Source organism: Sus scrofa, chromosome 17 (genome assembly GCF_054392235.1).
Source record: "Sus scrofa isolate SSC_HxYL_T2T_F1_AM1 chromosome 17, Sscrofa_HxYL_maternal_Yorkshire_Landrace_v2.0, whole genome shotgun sequence".
Lineage (NCBI taxonomy): Eukaryota > Metazoa > Chordata > Mammalia > Artiodactyla > Suidae > Sus > Sus scrofa.
This window is the reverse complement of record NC_139399.1, coordinates 39,229,433-39,239,920: the sequence shown is the minus strand read 5'-3', so window position 1 is coordinate 39,239,920 and position 10,488 is coordinate 39,229,433. Positions and strand designations below refer to the sequence as shown.

Here is a 10,488-nt window from a genome sequence, read left to right as displayed (position 1 = left end):
TGTGCAGAGACCATCTGTGTTCTGGATTCTCTGAATTTTCTGAATTAAAAAATTTCAATATATCATAAAAAGTACCTTTAATTAATGTTTAACATTTTAATAAAGTAATATTACAACTTATTCTAGAGTATTATTTATTTTTCATTCTTAATCTTTTGTAAAAAGAGGCCTTATTGGCCTTCAAGAGGAGACATTTTCTCTTCCATTCATTCATTTACTCATTCCTTCTTTTTTTTTTTTTTTTTTTTTTTTTTTGGTCTTTTTGCTATTTCTTCGGCCGCTCCCACGGCATATGGAGGTTCCCAGGCTAGGAGTCCAATCAGAGCTGTAGCCGCCGGCCTACGCCAGAGCCACAGCAACGCGGGATCCAAGCCACGTCTCCAACCTACACCACAGCTCACGGCAACACCGGATCGTTAACCCACTGAGCAAGGGCAGGGATCGAACCCGCAACCTCATGGTTCCTAGTCAGATTCGTTAACCACTGCGCCACGACGGGAACTCCTCATTCCTTCTTTTGTTCATCTTTATATGCCAGCTTCTGTGCTAGAAAGTTTTAATTATGCTTTAATAATTTTACTAAATAAATAAGAAATACAAACTTATTTTATCCCCCAAGTAAATCTTGACTGTATGATTTCTTTTTTTTTTAAATTTTTTGATGTTTATTTTATGGCCCAGGATATGGTCTATCTTGGTATATGATCTATGGTGCTTGCAAAGGATGTGTATTTGGCTGTTGTTGGGTGGAGTGTTCTACAGGTGTTGATTAGATACTGTTGCTGGATGGTGGTGTTGATTTCCTCTATATCGTTGCTGATTTTCTGTCTAGTTCTATTAATTGTTGAGAGAAAAGCTGAAGTGTCCAGCTATAACTCTATCAGCTTTTTTTTTGTTGTTGTATCAATAGACTTCTTTTCTTTCTTTCTTTCCTTCCTTCCTTCCTTCCTTCCTTCCTTCCTTCCTTCCTTCCTTTCTTGTCTTTTTTGGGCGGCACCCACAGCATATGGAGGTTCCTAGGCTAGGGGTCAAATTGGAGCTGCAGCTGCTGACCTACACCACAACTCACGGCAATGTCGTATCCTTAACCCACTGAGTGAGGCCAGGGATCAAACCTGCGTCCTCCTGGATCCTAGTCAGATTCGTTTCCACTGAGCCACAATGGGAACTCTTGTATCAATAGACTTTTATAAGAACAGTTTAGACTTACAGAAAAAGCAAGTATATAGTCCCTGCCCCCTTTCCCTGTTATTAGCATCTTACATTAATATGGTACACTTGTTATAACCAATTAACCAATATTGGTATGTAATTACTAATCAAAATCCATAGTTTATTCATCTTTCCTTAGTTTTCACCTAATGTCTTTTTCTGTTTCAGAATTCCATCCACGATACCATGTTACATTTAGCCATCATGTTCCTCTTGGTTGGGATGTTTTCTCAGACTCTCCTTGTCTTTGATGATCTTAACAGTTTTGAGGAGAGTAGTCAGGTATATAGTAAGGTGTCACTCTATTGAAGTTTTTCTGATGTTTTTCTTATGACTAAACTGAGATTAGAGGTTTTTAGGAAGAAAACCACAGAATTGAAGTGCCGTTTTCATCTCATCATATGACCTTTGCTGAAATGGCCTTTGTCAGGTTTCTGCACTGTAAAGTTATTCACCTTCCCCCACCCCCCATCCCCGCTGTCTTCTTTGGAAGGAAGTCACTTTGCAGCCCACACGTAAGGAGTGGGGATTACGCTTTGCTCCTTTAGAGTTTCCACATAACTTATTTGCAATTCTTCTGCACAGGCAAATTGTCCTTTCTCTTCCCTCCCCCTCCTACATTTATTAATTTGTTCAATCAGGATAAATTATATCAGAATGGAGTTACGAATTTTTTTAGGGGGAGGGCCACATTTGTGGCATATGGAAGTTCCCAGGCTAGGGGTTGAATTGGAGCTGCAGCTGCGAGCCTATACCACAGCTATAGCAACATCAGATCCAAGCCACATCTGCTGCCTATACCACATCTCATGGCAATGCCAGATCCTTAACCCACTGAGCAAAGCCAGAGATCAAACCTGTATCCTCATGGATGCTCGTTTCTGCTGAGTCACAACAAGGACTCCTTGATTTGTGGATATTTATTTTACACTTTGGATTATAATCTAATACCATTTTATTTTGTTGTTCAGTTATTCCAACTTTGGTCCCTGGGAGCTCTTTCAGTTTGCTCCTATGTCCTTTTGATATAACCCCTATCAATGTGTATGGGTTTTTTTCTTTTTTTCTTTTTTGAAGATTTCCTTACTTTCTGGAACTATAAGATGCTCAAGGCTCATCTTGTATATTTCCTCCTCTGTCATCAAAACAACCATTTCTCCAGGGAGCCCTGGTTCCTTTTTTTTTTTTTTTTTTGTCTTTTTTGCTATTTCTTGGGCCGCTCCCGCGGCATATGGAGGTTCCCAGGATAGGGGTTGAATCGGAGCTGTAGCCACCGGCCTACGGCAGAGCCACAGCAACGCGGGATCCGAGCCGCGTCTGCAACCTACACCACAGCTCACGGCAACGCCGGATCGTTAACCCACTGAGCAAGGCCAGGGACCGAACCTGCAACCTCATGGTTCCTAGTCAGATTCATTAACCACTGCGCCACGACGGGAACTCCATGGTTCCTTTTTATAGGGCTTGTTCTAGCTTAAAGCAAAAGCTAGATTGGTGTTGCCATTTGTGGTTGGTAATGGCAGAAGCGACCTCAGTTCTTCACTTCTCTCTGCTTTGCCATGTGACCTTGCATCTCCTCTCAAGAGGTTGTCATGGACTGCGCTGTGTCCTTTCAAATGCATGCGTCAAAGTCCTAACCCAGCTCCCTGGGTTTTTTCAGCAAATATTCAGGATTAAGGATTATTCAGCAAATATTCCATCACTTCCCTCTTCCTCTGGGAGCAGAGTATCTTTTCCTACCCCATTGACTTTAGGTTTGGCCATCTGACTTGTTTTGGCCAACAGAATGTAAACAGACGTGATATGATAGGAGCAGACGCTTCCAACGTGTGTACACAGTTGGGTTTGGTGTCTCATGTTCTTGCCATTTGTCATGACAACAGGCCCCTGATTGCTGATGTTTCAGGGAGAATGTGGAGAAAAGGAGACTAGATCTGAGCCTATAGAAACCTGGAACCAAACCTGGGACCTGCAGACAGACACATAAGCAAGAAAAGCAAATGAATCTAGGGGTGGCTTGTTGTGCAGCATTACTATGGCAATAGCTGACTGATACACCTCTCTATGGGGAAAGTCATCCAGCTCAAGAGGGATATTTCTAGGCACTGGTGGGTGATAGAGGGAGCACTGGCCCATAGACTGGGAAGCCACCCAGGCTGCAAGAGTGGGCCTGGCAGGAATAGGCCCAGGGACTCAGATGCCCAGAGGATTCATTTCATGGCTCAACTCTGGCTCAAGGAGCTGGAAGGACAGAAGCCAGAGGCAGTTTTTTTTTTTTTTTAAGTTCCGTTCAACTGAGCAAAAAAATCTATCCACCACTGACCAGTTCTCAGCTGAAGAAGAACTTTGTTCTAAAAAGTGAGGGCTGCTGCTAGTCCTCTTCCACCAGATGGAGCTGCTACTAGTCCTCATCCACCAGATGGAACGCTGAGAAGCTACAACATTCTGTTCTACCCTCGGATCCCTTCTGACCCAGACCCATAAGCCAGTCTTGAAGTCCTTGCTGAACGTAGAAAGTTCCTGCAGGGAATCAGGAAGATGGGGGAGGGGGTCACTACTGTGTCCTCTGCTGCTTGGACAGCAGTTCTTGGGCAGTAGCACAGCGGCTGGGGGTTCGATGACTGTGCTCTTCTTGGGGTCAGGAGTGGGCAGCGGGGGACTGTGTGGCAGAGAGGGTAGAGCCTTTTCCTTACCCACCCCCAGCCAGCAGTGCCTTGATGCAGAGGGGTAGAACCCTGGCCGGCCTTTTAATTCTGCTTGCTCAGCTCTGGAGTCCCCACTGTTTGCACATGGTTGACCGATGCCTTTCCTTTTCAGACCTGTCTTGAATGTCTATACCCCTTTTTACGTCTTTATTGGTATTTTAAGGAGGGGGGGGGGTCTTATAATGGACCAGATAGGATGTCACTTAAGTTGGAAGTGTCTGTCCTTGATTTTAAAAGAAATTTCCTGAGGTGCTGTGGGCTCCTAATAAGGGAGGCAAGACTAGACGGTAGCTTGGGATGGCACACCAGGCGTGGGTGCAGCACATGGAAAGGCCACCTCCAGAGTCTCCCTCTTTCCATCAGTCACCTGCACTCAGGCCAGGACCCACTGACTTTTGCTTGGACTGTTGCAGTCACTACTCTCTAATTGGTCTATTTTTTTTTTTTCTTTTTTAGGGCTGCACCCAAGGCATATGGAGGTTCCCAGGCTAGGGGCTGTATCAGAGCTACAGCTGCCTGCCTACAGCACAGCCACAGCAATGCCAAATCCAAGCTGCGATCTACTCCACAGCTCATGTCAATGCCAGATCCTTAACCCACTGAATGAGGCCAGGGATCTAAGTGGTCTCTTTGTGTTTTGTTTTTATTTTTGATTTCAACACAACAGCCAGAGTGACCTGTTCACCCTAAGTCAGAGCCTGTCACTTTTTCTCAAACCCTCATTAAGGTGCCACTTGACTTGGAGGGAGAGCCAGGCTTGTCCCCTACTATGCCTGGCACCTCCATTTCCCACTTCTCTCCTTGGCCTGATTTGCTCTGGCTACACTGCCCACTTGGCTAATCTGAACACTCCAGGTCTCCTCCTATGTTAAGACTTTGCACCTGCTGTTCCCTCTGCCTGGAATGCTTTTCCCCAGCGATCTGCATGGTTTACTTCATTACCACCTCAGGCCTTTCCTCACACATCACCTTTTATCTGAGAACTCCCCTGGGTTCTCAGTGTAAAAGTGCAGTGTCCCCCATCCTCAACACTCCCTGTTCTCTTTTCCCATTTAGTTGCTTATCACCATCTACTATATATTTTGTTTATGTTATTACCCATTACTTCTGTTTCTCCTGAAATTAGAACTCCATGGAGGCTACACATTTTTATTTTCCATGAATGTATCCCCACCTACTGGGCACAAAGTACGTACTCAGTAAATATAAAATGCATGCATTGGTCAGTGACCATCGCCCGGCCATTTGTTATCGGTTGAAGGGTACTGGCTGGTTGAAATATCAGAGGTCACCTGGGCCCCATCTGAGCAGGTGCAGTTCATACCTGGGGTTGGAGGAACACCAACTGCCCAATCTGTAAGAGGCCCAGGTATCTGGCTCTTGTAGGCTTGCCTACTAGGGTGACTATGAGATATTCCCTAAGAGTTTGGAGGACTGGCCTCTGAGGTTTCCAGTCTGAAATGGACCCATGATAAATGAAATTAGAGACAAAGTGAACTTAAATGCAGAGAGTAAGACAAAAGACTGGGAGTGAAGCATGAAATGGGAGGATGGAGAGGGATGTATGATGGAAACAGGCAGAATGCACTGGGAGATGGAACCCTGGCCTGGGGACTGACCCCCATGGTTGGTGCACTAAATAAGTGACCTTTCCCTTTAACTTCCTGGCTTTGCCTCTGAACTCACTAAATGGCTTTCAGAACACAGCCTGGCTTCCTGTCATGTTCGTTTATCATCATGATGATGTTGGCTTTTGTGGTGAGTTATAGTTCCCATTAAAAATGAGCACGTTGGTTTTGGGCTTGTGAACTTCACATCCTAGTGAGGTAGGCTATCTGTGTCACCTTAGGTGCTTAGGTGAGACTGGTAACTGTGGAACTCTGACCAGCTCCATTTTCTAGACCTATAATCCTGAGGACTAGCCGCTTGCCTGGGCATAAGTTCATTGAGCAAATCAAACCCCATCAAGCCTTTTGGGGGCACAGCTTTTGTGGTGTCCCACTTTTTTTTTTTAACCAGTCTTCTTTCAAATCCCACACATTTGGTCACTTTGAGAAAATGTCGTTGAGGTAGAGGGCTTCCTGAAAAACCTCTTTGCGTTAGGTTTCTGGTGAAACTCTCCAGGGGAACTTTTAGTTCCAGGGGAAACTCTTGGCTTACACTCTTGCAGATCAGAGAGCTAACCCCGGCTTGCAATGTGGTGATTGGCCTACGTGACACTGAGCTGCCTGCCCAATGGGTAAACCATTGCTTCCTCCTGCTTACCAGAGTCCTGATTTTGTGCAGGAAAGCAGTGTGCCCAATGGGAGGCAATGATCCCTGTTGCCCTAAAGCAGGGTCAACAACGTTTTTCAACAATTAAAAAAAAAAATTAGGCTTTGTGGGTCAAGAGGTAACTTTCTTATATCCGTCATGAAATAGTGTCTATCTCTCTTTTTGGCTTCACCCACGATATGTGGAAGTACTCGGGTCAGGGATTGAACCCAAGCCACAGCAGTGACAATGCTGAATCCCTAACCGTTAGGCCACCAGAGAACTCCATGAAATATTCCCCAACTGCTTAAAAATGTAAAACCCATTCTTAGTTCATAGACTCTACAAAGTCAGGTGGTGGGCTAAATTTGGCCCACGTTCCAGACTTCTGCTCTAAGCCAATCACTGCATCCTATTTATTTTACCAGTTTCCCCTCCAGGGTGGTCATGGCACACAGTTCTGGCCCTTAAACGACCTAAGTGGAAATGTGCTGGGAAAGAGTGGTTTGGGGCAAATTTTATTATCTTGATAAAAGGAAGCAGACCCTTCTCCTTTTTTTCTCTGCCTTGAATATGAATGTGAGTTGTGGTGCCATTGATCACAGTGACACAACAAAGAAGGTAAAAACCAACCCATCAGAGATTGTGAAGCAAAGATAGAAAGAGCTTAGGTGTGTGACTGACAATGCCAGGAACTATCTGCTTTACCACTTGTCAAGTGAGAAAAATAATGACCAATGTTTAAGCTGCTATTGATCAGCTTCCTTATGACTTGTAGCTGTATTTTTAACTGATCCAGCCTGCTAGAGATGTGGCCTTCAATCTTGTCTCAGGAATGGGGGCTGAGACACCTGTGGTTTCTGGCAGAAGAGAAAAAGGTGGCTGTAAACAGCATGGTGGAGTCACATGAATGGCAAACTCCTGGACAGGCAAACTCCTGTCCACGAATGTCATGGGTGAGGTCCTCCTCCAGGGCTTCCTTCCCTCCAGCTCATGACTCTAAAGGCTCAGCCTGTTGTGGCCCCAGTTCCTGGATTTCTTCTCCTTCTTTTATTTTTTTGTCTTTTTAGGACCCCACCCATGGCATATGGAGGTTCCCAGGCTAGGGGTTGAATCAGAGCTGTTGCTGCTGGCCTACGCCATAGCCACAGCAACACGGGATCTGAGCTGCATCTGCCACTTACACCACAGCTCATGGCAATGCCAGATCCTTAACTCACTGAGCCAGATCAGGGATTGAACCTGCATCCTCATGAATGCTAGTCAGATTCACTTCCGCTGATCCACAACGGGATCTCCCTGGATTTCTTCTTGATTCCAAATTCACCCAGCAATTCCTGCTTCATTCTTCTCCAGACAAGGCAATTTGAGGCCTGGGTCCTATGCAGCATTCTTTTTGTTTCCCTGCTCCCACCAAGGGCTGGTTGGGGGAAGGGAAGGGAATGAACGCCAGGCCAGACCTGCAGCTCCCCTTCCCCAAAGGCCCACCCCCAGCACCACCTGGTCCACCGGGCCCCCCAGAGAGCTATTCTGAGCTGAGAGGCTGCGGGACTGGTTTAGCCTTTACAAGCATCTGGTTTTGTGCTTCACTGGAACCATAAGAAAAAAAAAGGAAATTCCTTTCCAAGTGGACAGTGAACATGTAACCCCCTGGGGGTATGACAGGATGGGAACAGAAACAGGGTCAGGAGGGCTTTGAGGAGTTGGGGGTGTGACAGGTCATTGAGGTCCCCAACCTTTCCCCAGGACATGTCAGCACCAGGAGCAGGAGAGACTAAGGGACTGACTTGCATTGGTGACTGTGGTGGTGCCGGCAGGGGAAGGTGAGGCTCTGGGTGGGAGCGGTAGATGGGCTGCAGGGTGCGTGGAGCAGATGTTTCTGCAGAAGTCCAGGGTGCAGCTGGCTCTCTGGGCTAAGGAAGGATACAGGCTCTAGCCCCTTGGGGACTGGTGGGACCAGGTTGGGGGAAGGTCATGCAAAGATGGTGATGTTAGCCAGCCATCACGTGGGTCCTGGGCTGGTCTCCCAGGAATGGGTCAATGGGCCAACTCCATTGATCCAGAGTTTAAGAATACTCACACCTAGCCCTGAGCAGCCCTGGGACAGACAGCCCACTTCCCCGTGGGGGTGAAGCTATGGATTCTGTCAGTGGACTATGCCAGGATGGCCCTTAGTGGGAGCTACTAGAGAGGCTGAGGATGGCTCAGAGCTTAATTCTGAGCTGGGGGTCTTGGAAGGAGGTCTTGGGAAGATGATGGGGAGTGGAGAGGGTGGGTAGGCTCAGGGCCTCCAGGGCCCTGAAGCCTCAGCACCAGTGGCCCTGTCATGCCTGCATGGAGTAGAGGATGTGGCTCTGCAGGAGACCAGTGGGCTTGTATTTGGGGTGTCTGGGGATCATGCAGGGGAGGGTGAAAACACACATTTGGAGCTAGAGCCGGACCCTTGGGAGCCATTTATGTACAAGCAGTCATTGAGATGATTTTGGAGTGGATGAGATTGTATGGCAAGTTGAGATAAGAAAGAAAACCCTGGGGACACTTAGAGGCATAGAGAGGCAAGAGACAGAGAGACAGAATGTGGTCAGGGGACCAGAAGATCCCAGGGGCATGGCTCAGGCAGGGAGAGGAATATTTCAGGAAGCAGGGAGCAGCCCCTGGACTGCAGCAGAGACAGGGGGAGGAGACTGGGGAAATGAAAGGTCCCAGGTGACTTGCAAAAGCAGCCCTGGGGGAAGCTGGGACAGAGGTCCTGGAAAGAGTGTGGGAAGCACTTGAGATGGGTGGCAGAAGCCCAGCTAGAGAAGGAGGGTGGACTGGAGCTGAGGCCTTGGGAGGGAAGTAGAAACGAGGCTTTCTAAGGAATTGGGGGGAGGGCAGTTGGGCAAAGGCCAGTGTCCTTGGAAGCTTGGTTCTATCTCTGTCACATCTCACAGGACCATCCTCCTTCCCACTCAGACTCCCTCCAGGCTCGCCCTGTCCTGTGAGGGCTGTGTAAAGGAACCCCGGTACCATTTTTATGGGTGCTGAATCTTCTCTGCTTCCCCAGTGGCCTTGACATTTCATAGGGGCCTCCTTCAGACAATGGCCCTGTTTTTTTATATGCACCTCAGAGACAGTCTCTAGTCAGATGTGTGGTGCTTGGCTGGGGTAGCCAGGGACCCAGAGAGTGATGCAGTGAAGGCATTTCTCCCAGATGTCCCAAAATCCCTTGCAAAAGGCTCCCTCCTCTAGAAGGGCTGTTGCTACCCCCTCCACTCCGCTTGACCATTCGGACTCTTTGCCAGGTCCTGAGAACAAGGTCAGCAGCTCAGTGCTTTATTGATGATTAGAACTGGGTCATTGGATGCCCTTGCTGTGGCATAGCCTCTCTGAGGGCTCCAGCCCCTAGTGTGGAGAGTACAGGTGTGGGCAGCTGTGTGCGGAGAGCACCATGTACAGGAATCAGGAGCTTAGGCTTAACCATTAGATAAGTTTTGCTGATTGTTCAGTGAGCCTATAGAAAGTACTTTAACTGGGCAAGCTGCTGACCCCATCTGCCTCCATGCCCACTGTTATCCAGAACAGGGAAGGCCCCCCTAGAACCCTCATAAGGGCCCCTCCTCCATCCCAACTGCTGACCACCTGTGGCTTAACTGCCCTGGCATGTAGGAACCCTCTCAGACACCCTCCCCTGCTGCTGAACCCAGTGTGCAATCCTCTGACACTAGGGTCTGCCTCCTCACTGACCTTTGCTTTGACAGATGGCCCCCACAGTGAGAAGACTACTGGGGCTGAAATTGTGGTGATCTTTCAAACAGACTTCCCTAGTTCAGGGTGAAAGCTTTTGGCTCAAAATACTGGTCCACGTTGGCCCTAGCATCTAGCCTTTCCAGTTTCAGAACACCTCCACTCCAGACACCCCAGGGTATTATTTAGCCAGCTCTCCTTCCAAGGGTCCACTGGGCTACAGTCATCATTCCCATGCTGGTTGGATGTATGTGGTTGGTATTATCCAGCTGAAGACTGAATGGCCTGCAGTCTCTTGGGACTATGACAAGTGCTGGACATTTTATTCAAAGCTAATAACCATGGTATTATTAGGTAGGTGTTCTCTCACTCACTATATACACTTGCCTACTTAGGCTTGTATATTTTTCCATGTAATGTTTCACCCACTTAACTGATGGCTACCCTGAGACTCTCAGAGCATCACAGATACATCTGCAGGGACTGAAAGAGTGAAACTTTGTGCTTATAATCACTGCTTGGTTTTCAAGACTAATCATATGAGTTTTAAAAGCCAATGAAATGCCCAAATCTTCTGCTTATACTCAAAGTC

The 10,488-nt window shown here is 47.4% G+C and overlaps 1 long non-coding RNA gene across 1 annotated transcript; it reads left to right on the top strand.

Annotated features, from left to right (window-relative positions):
• Nucleotides 1-228: 228 nt before the first annotated feature.
• On the top strand, nucleotides 229-5,623 carry LOC146395227 (uncharacterized). The gene is made up of 2 exons (XR_014832117.1): nucleotides 229-298; nucleotides 1,013-5,623. It is a non-coding gene; the product is annotated as an uncharacterized LOC146395227 (long non-coding RNA).
• Nucleotides 5,624-10,488: the final 4,865 nt, after the last annotated feature.